Raw genomic sequence first — 12,770 nt, forward strand, 5'->3', positions numbered from 1 at the left:
TTATGAAGAAAATGTTGCAGACATGAACTGTGTCCTCGAACTAGAATGTAATGCCAATGAACCCAAGCATCGTTTACAGATAGATGAAATTGATCGTCAAGCTCGGGACGATGAGCTTAGTCAACAGTTGGAACGACTGTGGAAAGCGGATTTTGAAAACTGTGAAGTCGAGACGCGAGTTTGTGCATCGTTGAAAGACAAAAGGGCCCTAGAAATAATGGAGAGAACTCTTAAGATGGTAGATGGACACTTTCAGGTTGCCCTGCCTTGGCGACATGAACCACTATTTTTACCTAACAACAGAGTAGTTGCAGAGCGAAGAGGTTTGCTTCTAAAGAAACGACTCCTGAAAGACGAAGCCTTGTTGGAGAAATACAAGACAACAATGGCTGATTACATTGAAAGTGGCCACGCTGAAAAGGTCCCCGATGGAGAGTTAGAAGTAAAGGACAGACCTGTGTGGTACCTACCTCATCATCCCGTAACTCACCCTTTAAAGCCCGGCAAAGTGAGAGTCGTTTATGATTGTGCTGCCAAGTACGGAGGGACATCATTGAATCAACAACTTTTACAAGGACCTGATCAAACAAATCAGTTGGCGGGTGTCCTTAGTCGGTTTAGACAAGAGCCCGTTGGAGTAGTAGCTGACATTGAAGCGATGTTCCATCAGGTGTTGGTGGAACCTAAGGACTGTGATGCACTTAGATTTTTGTGGTGGCCCAATAGAGACTTGTCTCGAGAATTGGAAGAATATAGAATGGTGAAGCACCTATTTGGAGCCACATCTTCCCCGAGTATTGCTAATTTCTGTTTGAAAAAAACCGCCGAGTTACACGGAGAAGGGTTCGAGGAACAGACCGTGGCAACGGTCAGGCGTAACATGTATGTGGACGACATGATGAAGTCAACAAACACTACCGAGAAGGCAGTTGTGCTGGTGAGTCAACTCCAGGAGCTACTAACAAGAGGTGGTTTCCATTTGACAAAGTGGTATGGCAATGACAGAGATGTGCTAGCAGCGATTCCAGAATCTGAAGGGCTAAGTCATTTGCAAACTTGGACTTAGAGAAATTGCCGACCGATCTGCTGTAGGTCTCAAATGGAACACAGAGGAAGACAGATTTGTGTGGGAGGTCTTGGAGAAGATCCTTCAAGTTGCTAATCAGCGGCCAATGACACGCAGAGGAATAGTCTCAGCTGTTTATTCTCTCTTTGATCCCCTGGGTTTCATTGCACCATACATCATGAAAGCCAAACTGTTGTTGCAAGCCCTTAGTAGAAAGAACGTTGGTTGGGATGATCTCATTGGGGAGGCTGAGAAAATCCAGTGGAGGCGATGGCTGGATGATCTTCCCAAGTTACAGGAAGTGCAAGTAGATCGTTGTTTCAGACCCAGAGAGTTTGGCGAAGTAAGAGAAGTACAGTTACACCTTTTCTCAGACGCATCTCGTCAAGGATACGCATCGGTTGCATACCTCCGTGTGAAGGACGAGAACAGTCGAATTCATTGTGCATTCGTAATGGGAAAGGCAAGGTTAGCCCCAGTGCGCGAGATTTCAATTCCAAGGTTGGAATTGACAGCTGCAGTCATCTCCGTGAAACTCTCTAAGATTATCCGTGAAGAATTGGATATGAACTTCCAGAAAGTGTTCTACTGGACCGATTCAATGTCAGTGTTGAAGTGTATCAACAACGAATCAAAAAGATTCCACACGTTCGAATCCAATCGTTTGACGGTGATACATAATGGATCTTCCCACTCCGAGTGGCATTATGTAAACAGAGATGATAATCCTGCAGATGATGGCTCAAAGGGACTTAAATTGGATGACATGTTAAGAAAATGATCGTTGGTTGAGAGGTCCGGAGTTTCTTTGGGGAAATGAGAGCCTCTGGCCAAGGATGGTTGAAATTCCAGCATTGAAAGATGACGACCCTGAAGTCAGGAAGGAGACTCAGATTTACACCGTTGTTGTTCAAAGAAAATACCTGGAGCCCTTAATAGCACGCTACTCGTCTTGGTGGAAGTTGAAAAGGGCTGTAGCCTGGTTGTTGCGGTACAAGGCGTACCTTTTACTGAAAGTTCAGCTGAGTAAGAGGAGCGCTTTAGTTTCGAGTGAATCCCAAGTCCAGAGCGGCGAAGTGCCATTCGTGAAATGTGGCTACTTGAAGGTGGCAGAGCTTCAGGAGGCCGAGAAGGAAATCCTCAAGGAAGTACAGCGAGTGTCTTTCCCTCAGGTTATTGAGGTTCTCTCATCAGCAGGAAGTTACGATGCAGACGGTTGTGTTAAAAAGGTCCTTCGAAAGGCAGGAACGACGCTGCATCAGCTCAACCCACACTTGGAGGATGGTTTGCTGAGGGTTCGTGGCCGACTTGCAAGTGCCCCGGTTCCTTATGAGAAGAAACACCCTATTATCCTTCCCTACAAGCATCATGTGACGGATCTGATTATCAAGCAGTATCATGAGAGTTTGGGTCACATGGGTCAAGAATGTGTTTTGTCTTCTTTAAGAGAAACATTCTGGGTGGTCAAAGGAAGGTCAGCAGTGCGACGAGTGTTAAGGAGATGTATAGACTGTCAGCGAAGAAACACACGCCCGGGAGAGCAGTTTATGGCAAATTTACCTGAAGAGAGGCTAACCCCTGACAAGCCACCATTCACATTTGTTGGTGTCGATTATTTCGGGCCGATTGAAGTAAAGCAGGCCAGATCCCATGTGAAAAGGTATGGATGCCTATTTACGTGTTTGACAATGCGAGCGGTCCATATAGTAGTGACCCATTCCTTGAACACTGACTCAATGATAAATGCACTCAGAAGATTCATCAGTATTCGTGGTTGTCCTGAGCAGATAAGAAGTGATCGAGGTAAAAACTTTACTAGCGCAGAAAGGGAGTTAAAGGAAGCCATAGAGGGATGGAATCAGCAGAAGATCAACAGTTTTTGTGGACAGAAGATGATAGAATGGATTTTCAATCCACCAGCGGCGAGCCACATGGGCGGCATCTGGGAGCGGATGATACGTTCTGTGCGCCAGATCTTGCGAGCGATGTTGAAGGAGCAGGTAGTCTCCGATGAGGTCCTCTCAACCGTTTTGGCAGAGGTGACGAATATTCTCAATTCTAGACCCCTCTCAAGAAATAGCGACAGTCCTTTAGACGAGCAACCATTAACCCCTAATCATTTGTTGCATCTGCGCCCGTGCCCAAGTGTACCTCCAGGGGTCTTCGACAAGGACGATCTCAGCTGCAGACGTGCTTGGAGGCAAGCGCAGTATCTTGCCAATTTGTTCTGGCGTAGGTGGACGAGAGAGTACCTGCCCACTCTGTTGGAAAGGAAGAAGTGGACTGAGCCAAAAAGGAATTTACAAATTGGTGACTTGGTGCTTGTGGCAGACGAAACCTTTTCCAGAGGGAAGTGGCCGCTTGGAAGAGTTGTGGAAGTTATTACGAGCCGCGATGGGTGGGTGCGCGCAGCGAAGGTGAAGACAAGTGCAACAGTAGCGACATGTGCCAAACGACGGTACAGAAGAGAACCTGTGACTGCAGCCAGTACCACCATACTTACACGCCCAGTTACCAAGTTATGTTTTCTGGAGATGGATGGAGTGGCCGATAGAGTAGGACCAGTTTAAGTGACTTTGCAGCAGTGCAAGGAGATGATTTAATGAACGTTGATATGAACATTGGCTTTGATAGTCACGAACAGTGATTCTAATTATTCCTTTATAACGTTGTGTTTACTGGTAGTCGGTAGCTTATGTTTGTAAATGAGATTGCTGTCGGTGCATTCTCATTTAGGGGCCGGTGTAACTACCGACCGTCGTCAGTTTATTTTATCCTATTTGTTTTATTTTTCCCCATTTTTTTTTGTTTTATTTGCATATCTGCGTTTTGGTTCGCACTTCCGGTCACATGATAGTCATGTGACCGGAGAGCACATGGTAGAGCTAGGCGCCATTTTTTGTTGTTGTTTTTTCTGCAAGAGCAAACAGTTCTTCAACGTACAAGTACAAGTAGAAGGACACGTGCACTGTATACTTAAAGTGACATCTTTGGTGCAAGTACAGGAAGCAGTATTCAGGGAATAAAATGCTTTAATCAGGGTTCAATTTGTGGAACTCACAACAACTAAGAACTTTTTTGTCATTGTTCTTTTAAATATTTATCCATCTCTGATCAGTTAATTCAGAGGCTTAGTTTTTCTAGATAGTTAGCGCTGAAAAAAATGAGCAAGAATTACATTCCGTCAATTAGTTTAAATCTTCCAATCATAACAAGAAATATCTAGGTCAATAACATTCCGAAAAACAAATCGGCGGCTTTGGCAGCCACACTAAAGTGGACGGAAGATTTCAATCACTAATCGAAGGCAAAATCCCCTCCCCCTTTCGTATTTAGAATTTTACAAAACACAAAAACACAGATGCCAAATGCAATAAATAGCAAATGGTATCCACAAGTAAAAAAAAAAAAAACTACAATGACGTCATAAAACATGCAGTCACAGTGTATTATCAACCTGCTCTAGTCTTCTTTAGATTTACACAGTACTGAAGTCAACTTCATCCAATAAATGTTAATTTTAACCCTTTTGCTAATTTTGTTTTTAATAATTCTTGACAGGAAATTAGCCAAGTGGAGTCTAAAGAGTCTCTTTTCTTTGACCCCACCAGTCCTTTCTTTGAGTACATTCTATTTTCTTGCCTGGGTTCCCTCGGTTTTTTGCTGGTCTGCAGTTTATTGTATCAAGTCCTCTACCGCAAACGTAAATCTTCGCAATGTAAATGTGATATATGTCTATAACAACACTACATCGATGACTCTCGGGGGAAATTTCACATTTGCTTTTAGATATTTAACTAATAGCCTTACGCCCGCTTTCTTCTTACACAAGTTCTACAACTCGGGGTTTTTATGCTTAGAACACCAGGAGTAAGAATCTTCACCGTGTCAACCTTCGGGGCAAAAGCGTAAAATGAATTACCCTACTTTTACCTAAGGGTTGATTTCCACTGTCGCGTAATTTTTCCGTGCGATTAACGCACGTAGAATTGACCTACGTAAATGAAATAGAGGCAATCTATGAAAGGCAACGCGAGGTTCAACTTTTACGTATACGCCTGACATTCCATACAATGTCTCTATTTACGCGCGTAAGATTTACGTCTGTACGCACGGAAAAATTACGTGACAGTGGAAATCCACCTTTAGGTCATGTGCTCACACTATAACGGATAGCTTTAAGTGGCGCCACGAAAAGCTAGAGTTTACAGTCAAGGATAGCTTCGTCATATCCAGCGAAATGTTCCAAGCTGCTCAATATCTTTGCAAGCGCAGTTTCCAACTACACGCACTGTGCTGTGGGCAAAGCTAAACCTGATTATTATTTATATAAAGACACCTGAAAATTCCCATGAAATATATGTCTTATCTGTCGTGTTTTTATGGTTACCTTTGGTAAGAAATGTTTCCAATTTACACTTCATAGACTGGGGCTTTGTACCTTTAGTTTGTACTTTGTGTTGCAATTTCAGGTCCATACATAGAAGACCTGGAGAGAACCCGTAGAGACCTCAAACGCTTGGTTGATGAGTTCTATCGCTCGATTAGTCAGGTATGGAGGAAGATGGAAAAGAAACATAAGCAAAATCTCTTGAAGCAGGTACGCGAAAAGAGAGAACAAAGAAAGAAACGGAATAACCACTGCTAATAAATGAATCCCGAGGACAACCATGAGAACCTTGGTCGGGGGGGTCTAAACTTGGCCTCACTATCATCGAGTCTGCAAATCATCAAATTGGAATCGAAAACTAACCAAGACCCAGGAACATCTTGGAGCTATTACTAGGAGCAAGGGCTCAAACTCATTATTATTTAAATCATTGACTGTACGTTTTCCTTTTTCACGATTACTCTTCTTGATTTCGTTCTGATAAGTGCAAAATTGTATTTCCGTAGCTATAATATTATGATTATTTAATAAGTGCAAAATATTCATCACATAACAATTTACAACATCACAATTTTAAGCGTTCATAGGTACATAAGTATTGTAGAGAAATGCTATCATAGCTGTCAGGTGACCAGCATCGTCATGTGATCTGATACAGTCACAAAATAGGCAGGTACAAAAGTCGGACCGGAACAACTCGGACCGCCAGTCCGGGTCGGATCAACTCGGATCGACTCGGACCAACTCAGATCGAATAAAAAATAAAAATAAAATAAAATTGGACTCGGATTTACTCGGATCATAAAAAAAACAACAACTCGGATTATAAAAAGAAAAATAAAATCAGTCGGTATCACTTACTTTCACCCGCCATTTTGTTTTTTTGTCACGAACTCTTGGTTGCGTAAATTAATTTTATTTTTATTTTTAATAATTTTAATGATACACTAGTGAGCAGCACACATACACTTCCAGTGAACATTTTCAACTTGGAAGGAGGTGAAATCATGCTCGCCCGGGACAACGAAAATTTTCGTACCCCGGGCGAGCATTGAACTCACAACCCTCCGAATACTACATGTTTATCGGACGTTCCAACCACTGAACCGGAGGCTCGCGTGTTCGATTCTTGCCTAGGGCATGGAAATTTCCTTTCTCCAGGGCGAGCATGGTTTCTCCTCCTTCCAAGTTGAAAATGTTCACTGGAAATGTATGTGTGCTGCTTACTAGTGTATCATTAAAATTAAGTTTCAGAAGTCCTGCAGAAAAAAAACAACAAACAGGAACAAACAAACAAACACTCTTCGGTAACTACCTAAATGCGATAAACAGACCAGGCTTTTGATGCTTTTCTGATAAATAATTCAGTAGTCTAATAAATAAGCAAATATATACATTCTAGGCGACTGAAACTATCATTTCTTTACTGTCGAACCACAACCACGAGTTTATAACATGATCCGAGAGGAACTGACACTAGTAAAACAAAATGGCGCCTGAAAAGGAGAAAAAAAGGATGATCTGGCCTTTTTTACCCTCCAAATGGGTTAAACTTTCAGTTTTGCTGATTTTATTTAATTTTTTGGATTGCTACGAGTTGATCCGGAGTCCAATTTTATTTTATTTTTATTTTCTTATTCGATCCGAGTTGGTCCGAGTCGATCCGAGTTGATCCGGTCCGACTTTTGTACCTGCCTGTCACAAAATAGTTCACCCGTTCCTTCTGTCAAATAATTTCTTTTTTGTTTTTTTTTTCGTAAAATGGAACCAGGAAGTACACATTTTTCTACGCAATAAAACTTTTGTTTGATTGATCAAGTTTACATGTATATACGTAGTTCCCTTCGGTCTTTTTCTGGTTGTAACTAACTGAATTAAATTTAAAACAGCTAATCTCTTCATATCCACTTAAGCGCATAAGATTGCGGCCTGAGATAAATATAACAGACAACTCGATCAACTAATGACTGATGCACCATCTCTGTAGGAAGCGTGATTTACAACACCTCTAAGAAATTCTAGAAACATTTGGACTGACATTATTAGAAATTTGTAGCTAGAATCAAGAAATTGCCATATGAGGACATGCACCCTCACCCAATGCCTCTCACGACAATATCACCTAAGAAACCCCTGTATGCAGAATTGCTGGCTACACCCCGGATGCGCCAGTACTCTCACGGCTCACTCGAACACCCTTCATGTGAAAGTAATACCGTGATAAAATAGGGATAATCAAAGAAAGCCTATCGTCAACTCGTGGGAACATTGTTTAGAAAATGATCAAATGGTTATCAACTCTGGTTTTCCCACAGTAAATTGTAGGAAATGATAGAAATTCAGATTGTTTATCCATGTACAATATATTTAGTATAATATCTTTGTTCTGCAAACACAATACTTTTCTTTTTGTTTATTGCATTTTAGCGGAGCTCCCGCGCGCGCGAAGCGCGCGCGCAGCGGAGCACCATGGGTAAGAAAATTTGGTAAACTATCCATCCCAGAAAATTTGGTTATGACGTAGCGTACGCCCGTCCGTACACACACTTCATGTAAGCCGATGTCAAATGTCACAATAGATCTTGCACAACTTGACTAGCCTCTTAGTTATGTAAGCCATCCGTATGAGTACGATTAGATTGACAGCTGTCAAAATCAGACATCCGCTGACAATTATCACATGACTGTCTCGCGGGCTCAGATAAAAGACCAGTCGTTTTGCCCCCATATGTAAGCTGATATAATATGTCACACTTACCAATTCAACATAAAAACGAAACTACGGCGGGCAAGGCTGTCAGTTGGCTGACAGTCGTTTAAAGTTACATTGGCAAATTAAGGTCAATTGACAGCTGTCAAAATGGGACATTTGCAGACCGCTATCAGAAAACTAATAACGAGGGCTCAGGTTGTCTCAGGTACACGATCTGGCATTTTCCACTACATGCCGGACGGAAATGTCCTACTCACACTTGTAGTCTGTTAATTCGAATATTCGCCATTCTAATGAAGGTTAATTGACAGCTATCAAACTAGAGTATACGCTGACCATCATCACCTGAGTGGATCGCGGGCTCATTTTTCTATCTATTGAGGTCACGTAGTGTTTAAAGTTTTGCGCTGATATTTTATTTGATCACGGGCTCAATTCGAAGCCCCATAGCTTTATAGAAAATCTCTCCATCCTAGAAAATTCGGCAATCATTTGACCGTACACCGACCACCCGACCTTCCGTCCGTCCGCACCACAGGCATACCAATGTTTAATCTCACACTTTCTAGCTAGTGTGGGAGCCTGCAACCTGATATTGTACATTCATGTTTTGATTAATTGACAGCTGTCAAAACAGTGTTTCTGCTGACCAGTATCGCCTGACCGTATCGCGGGCTCAGGTATCGACCCTCTGAGTTCGAGTAATATTTTGAAGGTATTCGCTGACAAGTTGCTACTTTTCAAATGATCGCAGGCTCAAGTTCATTTTTTTTTAAATGCATATGAAATAAGTTGTGTTTCATGAGCCGCTCTTTTAAAATGTTGATTTCGAACTGATCTCGGACACGAAAATTCAACCGGCTTTTACATTTACATGCAGGGAAGGCAATCGTATCTCACTGTCACGCGTTGATCACGCTCTACGTCCAATTTTTATGTTCTGATTGGTCAAAATTTGACAGGTGAGTTTATGCGGAAAACTTTTGCAGCCTCTGGAAACTTGCTTACTGATAGCTGGAGCTGGGAGAGTTTTGTGTCATCTTGTGATGTTATAAACTGTCTTTTTCTACTTGGTGTACAAAATGAAATACAGCTGCTATCAAGATTGTTCTGTAAATTCGTGGCTGTTTTGTTTATTGCGCTTTTTGTTGACAAATGCACCGCTTGTCAAAGTCATTGGAAATCCGATTTCGGATGGCATCGTTTTCAAAAATGAGCTTACTCACTCGCCCTTGCTTGAGGCGTAAGAAGGTTGAAAAGTCTCAAGCGATTCTGGAACACTTGATGACCTTCAGAAGCAGCATCTCGACTGGTAAGCTTGAGCCATTATTGTTTTTGATGTTTTTTTTTCGGTTTCCTGAAGTCGAGCGTATGGTTTATGCGGCTTAAGTTAAAACACGAGCAATGATGTAACCTACAATAGTATCAGGTTTAAAAAGCCTTTAGACATTTTTTGACCCGCAAATTCAAAGAAAAGGTTCCGAAGATTATTTAGTTATGATTTTGGCTGTAAACAGAAAGCTCTGAGCGATTTTCTTGCCTCGAGTTCACCTTGAAAAAGAGCGAATACCGGGAAGCCGGCTTAAAACATAAATAAGCTTACGCTTGCCTGACTCATGATTTTCTGAGACACTTTACTCTCAATACTTCTCTTCGTGAATGAAAATTATTGTCTCTGTACATGTTTCACCGAATTAAACTTATTTTATTGATTGTTAGTAGTCCCTCTCGCAATTTTCATCGCGGCACCGGTTGTTTCCAGTCGAACATAAACATCGCATGTAGGAATACTCAAAACGCCGCGCGTAAATATCACTCGCTTTTAAAGATTACACATAACAAAATCATACACAGTTTAATGAATAAAGGGAAATAAAACCTAAACATAACAATTTCTCTATTATGTTGAAGCGTAAATGGTAACTCTATTAATCGCACTGCAAATTTGGTGCCTGTCAAAAGTGAGAACCCGTCCGGCTGGCCGAAAAGTGATTTTGGGAATTTTTTTTATCGTTTTCATTAAAAGCCCATAATTATTACCCCGCATATCACATAGGACCAGATTTTTCTAACAGAAAACGTTTTATAATTCAATGCTATAATTTGTTGTGCAAAGGAAGCGCGTGCTTTGATCGTCGTAGATGTTGAATGAGTGCAAATTCTCTTGCAAAATTGTGAAAAACTGCAGAATTATAGGTTTAAATAGGGCAAAAAAGAACAAATTCTGTCCGAAGTCTGTGTATTGTTTACCTGAGACGTGATAAGAAAACGTATGTTTAAAAGTCTGGTTTACACGCAACCAGATTCGTCGCCAAGCTTTACTAGTAAACTAAACTTGTCGAACACAAAAAATTCCGGCCTGATTTTTATTTTGGCCTCTCTTTTAGACAGAGGAATGCAACGTGTGAATTGGCTGCCACCAAGGACTATCGTGGCGCATGTGTTTCTTAAAATTATATTTCGGGGTTGTCCAATTATCCATAGTCTCTCTAACGGAGCAATGTTGGAGAGACTGGTGAATGCTACATTATGATGCTACAGCTAATGCATATACAATACACGAATAGGTCTATTTGTTTTCCAGGCCTAATCTACTGTGATCGAACATGATTGCTATTTTTCGGTGTACAAATAACTTGATGTAAAACTTGTTTCACTCTTTGAGGGTCAAATTCTGATTGTTCTCTAAAATCACTCAGCCTTTGCCTCAAAAGTCAGATGAATGTGCCCTGATCTGTGGATTACAAGTTTATTGCTTGATTTAAATTATGAATTTATTAACGGGAGCTTCGCTTTTAGCCCTGGCTAAATCTATATATTATTAAATAACGGTCATTTAGGTACATATTTATAGAAAAACAACAAAACAAATAAGCAAACAAAACATGCCAAAAACGAGAAAAAAAGAAAGAAAGAAGATAAAAAAGAACGGTACAAAGCACGACTTGAACCCGGGAACCTTCGGCTCTATGCGACTTTACTTTACCACTACACCATGAAGGCTGATTACATCACTCTAGCGAAAACTCTTTAACTTGAGGCGTTAACCATGGAACTTCCGCCAGAAAATTCGTTCAGTATGATCGAGCCGCATTAACCGAGCTATTGACAGTGAAAAAACAATGTCAACGCATTTCATGGCAACGAATGAACAAAATAACATGTGCTTTACAAAGCCGATACACCTCGTCAGCGAAGTAGGAGTCAAAACATGTGTTTTCGTATCTCGATTTCTGCTGTTGTTTTGAAGCTAATGGTCAAAATCACATCCATTTTCGGCCCATACAGGTTCTTAAGAATAGCATGGCATGACATTTTCTTACTTTCAGATCACTTTCCAGCAAGCTGGAATTTGTATATCCCCCGTGATCTTTCGGAGTCAGAAGAGTAATTGCTCATTTAATATCTCGCCAAGTTTAACGCCTGGAGGAGTCAAAGGCTCTTGAAATTCAATCCCCAAGTTAACCATCGTACTCATTTGAAAGACTCCTACGTGTCTTAAATTTGGTAAGACCTCTAACCGTGCTGTAGAAAATTTGCCATAAAGAAAACTCTGAGTCTGAGCAGCGAGCGCCGAACGATGCACGCTCTCACCGAAGAATTTGATCCCACCGAACTTCAAGAGCGCGTGCTTCTTCGGAAGCGATAGATCTTCGCACTCTCGAGTTCGGACCCGATTAATTACGAAGTCCGTCTACTACGAGTGAGCGAGTGCCTCATTTGCATATCTCTGTCCCTGCAATAACTCGTGGTACGCTCGCGCGTCCCCACGAGTTAAAAAAGCCTTAAGGGATTATTTTTCCTGCATTTCGACGTAAACATTTTAATAGAAACATCAAATTTTATTTTTTTAGGGACAACAACGAGTTTTGTGGAATTCTTTACTTTACCGTTGACAATCTGTTATATTTTATTTCAGTCGTTTTCATCACGTCTTTGTTGTTTCCACCTCCATACGATGTTGACCGATTTTGAATATACTGATTCCAAACAAAAGTAATGATTATAAGGATGAGAGGGGGGCCATTGTTACGTCCATAATACTCAGTCAACTTGGAATATTTTCAGTGTAAATTAAAAATAAACAATTTAAAAATTGCCTCCTTGTTCTTAAGCATTATGCATAATAAAGAGCAAACACAAAAATTGAGCTCCGTCAAATGTTAACAATCTTTTATTCAATCATTTTAAATGCTATGGTTCGTTTTTATAACAATCCCATTGTTCTATACTGGTTGATTTCGACTCCGCTGACCTTTAAGCTTCAGTTGATTGAGTTGAGGTAGTTGCTCTTGCTACAAACCAAAACACAGCGACATGTTAACGTATATAGAGAAAGAATTTAAAGCTGTTCGTTATTGCGCAATCTTATCATTTCATAGATTAGTAACAAAAACCATTTTTGCAACATTAATCTTATTTATAGCCAAGGACTACATTGAGGACCACAATGGGGCGGTGGTGGAGGGGGGGAGTAGCCCTATGAGTCCTCAACTACATCAACTAGTGCTTACTGTTTTTAACTTTATTTAGTCAGAATGTTCAAATGTTCTTATCCTAGTTTATTTGCCTATTAACCTACGGTTTCTCTCTTTTTGTTA

General features: G+C 40.9%; 1 pseudogene; it reads left to right on the top strand.

Annotated features, from left to right (window-relative positions):
- Positions 1-1,611: 1,611 nt before the first annotated feature.
- LOC140921966 (uncharacterized) lies at positions 1,612-4,083 on the top strand (annotated as a pseudogene).
- The last annotated feature ends 8,687 nt before the right edge of the window (positions 4,084-12,770 follow it).

The sequence above is a fragment of the Porites lutea genome, chromosome 12 (genome assembly GCF_958299795.1).
Source record: "Porites lutea chromosome 12, jaPorLute2.1, whole genome shotgun sequence".
Taxonomy (NCBI): Eukaryota; Metazoa; Cnidaria; class Anthozoa; order Scleractinia; family Poritidae; genus Porites; species Porites lutea.